This window comes from Sinocyclocheilus rhinocerous, unplaced genomic scaffold (genome assembly GCF_001515625.1).
Source record: "Sinocyclocheilus rhinocerous isolate Xijiao unplaced genomic scaffold, SAMN03320098_v1.1 scaffold2635, whole genome shotgun sequence".
NCBI classification, from domain to species: domain Eukaryota; kingdom Metazoa; phylum Chordata; class Actinopteri; order Cypriniformes; family Cyprinidae; genus Sinocyclocheilus; species Sinocyclocheilus rhinocerous.
Genome location: NW_015637603.1, coordinates 32,668 through 35,354, shown reverse-complemented (window position 1 = coordinate 35,354; position 2,687 = coordinate 32,668).

Below are 2,687 nucleotides of genomic sequence, written 5' to 3'. Positions count from 1 at the left end.
GTTTTGCTTTGTTTCACAGAACTAATCGTTGCCTGGGTTGCGTACATATGTGTGGGGCGGAGCTATCAAAATAGGGGCGAGACCCTTTTGGGGTAGGGGCATGTTTGTTTTGGTGATTTCAAATGTCAACATTGGCTACCAGAAATCGCTTACCCCACCTTTAAGGGAGTTAATGAAAATGATGAAATACTCTTTGAATCACTGTGCTTCATAAACTCAAGATGAATATAAACACTTCTGAGTGCTCACATCAGCATGACTATAATATAAAGGGTGACTGCTCTGCAATCTTTCATGTGAAATGAACTACACATGTCAGATTGCCTCACATGCCATTACAGTCCAGCTAGGGTTAAAGCAGGTGGTAAAGCAGAAACGGACATCAGGGCCGCTTTCATCTTATGCTACCTGATGCACTGTACTGGTTATAGGATAGAGGATAGATATGAGATCCATGGCTCATCAGCGCTGGATCATTTTGTCTCTCTGTTGCTGCTGTTCTGTGTATAGACTCAGTAAAGCTTTGACTTGTTCCAGGTCTTTAAAGGGGCTGGGTCTGTAGCTGGTCCGCAACCATGCCCGGTACTAAAAGAGAGAGAGAAAGCATGTGTTCAGTGCAAGCAAGCATTTATTTAACCTTTTCCATCATCAAAACCAGAACAAATTGAAGGTTGTGGTATGACTCAGAGACAACAGAGCTTATTAGTATAGTTTCAGTTGCTGTGCATGGTTTGATGCAGAGACATAACATTTTATGTCATTTTTATGCCGTTCTGTATGCTATGTTTTCCCTATGCATAACTGAAATTGTGTTGTCAGAAGCCATTCTCTGTTGTACTGGAGAGATCGTAGTGACTCAATCGCATTTCTTCACATAAATAAAAGCCGAAATGTTGAGTGACTATCTTTAATTTGCTCATTAAAAGGACAGCCCCATGTAAACACGTGCTGGATGCTATTATAGGCTTTTCTGGAAACTCTTAAGACTCACAAGAAATTAATTTGTTAGAAATCAGTTTCACTTTTGATCACAGTGCCCTGAGCCAATGTCAAACAGATGTTCTTTGACCAAACCAGAATCATACACCGATCATTAAGTGTAACTGAATGGTGTTAGAATTTTCCTATGAATCCCATTAGGGGTTTTCTTCTGGGAATGGCATCACTATGTTTTAATAAAAAACCTGACCTCTGCCTTAGTAATCCTATCCTCACATCATCCACGTATCATCAGCAGGTTATTTTCCACAGAAAAAAAACAAACATATACTAGAAACACAGCATCCAACTTGTAATATATTTAACAGTCTAGTGCAGCTATGTTATGTCTTGAGAAGCATGGTGGGAATTCCCTGGCACACAGCCCTGCTCAGGGTCTGTGCTGGAACAGAGTGGGAGGACAGACATCCGTTTACTTTCCAGGCAGACTGCCTTTACTAGATTAGGCTTGCCACACAACTTGTTTTACATGTTGTTCACTAATACAGCCACATACTTTAACAGTTCCATTTCTGGATCATTATGATTCAAAATAACTTAAACAACTAACTGCCAAAAAAAAGTTTTTATGTTGTGTGCGTATGTGTGTATACATAGAGTATCAGAAATATTATTCTTCAATATGTTTTTGTTGTTGTTAATTTACATTTTGAAATTAATCTGTGAAATTAAACAAATAACAACATTGTACAATACCAAGAATTGGCAAGTATCTGGTGTGTACAATATCTTAAACACATTAAAAGTAAAGTAAATTTAGCAGCTGGGCATCAGACTATTTATTTGCTGCATAAATGAACAGAGAGACACAGAATTTCTTCTCTTCTGGTTATCTATTCAAAGCAGTTTCACTATGAGAGTGAGCATTTATGCTTTCCCCACTCCAAATGGAAGTGTTCTTTAATTCTTGTTACAAGTGTGTCTTTACTGTTGCATGTTTACTGTGAGTGGAACAGAAATAAGCAAAATAATAAAAGCCAGAATAATCTGTGACCACTTACAGCATCCTGCCAAAACGCATTCTGCATTCTTCTACATCTTGCGGACCAATATCTCAGCTGAAATCTCTGTATGACTTTATATAGGAACATTAGATTCAGGTCAAATCTATGAAGACAGAGCTGCTTAGAATCCCTGCCAAACCACCAATTGATCACAGTCATAGTCAACAGCTTCTCATTCAAGATTTTCATTACAAAACAGGACTATTGCAATGCTCTACTGGCCAGACTTCCAGCCAGTGCGACTAAGCCTCTGCAGATGATCCAGAATGCGGCAGCAGGTCTGGTTTGCTCTAGCTTGTGTACTGATTTAGCTTATACTTAAAACTTGTCATTGTGTGCTACAAATACTGTTTGAAATTATGATAAATTGCTTTAGATTTTCCCTTACAAAGAAAAGAAAGATGTCATGGTTTTTTTTTTTTTATGAAAGTGAAATTCAAGTAAGTGTCCATGTATGCTTCATGTAGTAAATTAAGCATATAGCATTAGTTCTTGCAGGTCATGTGAGTCAAGCTTGAATCAGCTGACTCAGCTGATCACACCTACCTATAGGAATATGACACCTATCATTAGGCCTGTCGCAATAATCAATATATCGACTTAACGCGCACTTCTCGTACATAATATGGTGTAGTCATGAGGTGCTAGTTCAAATTAAAATTAAAAAAATGCTTCTACAAAAAA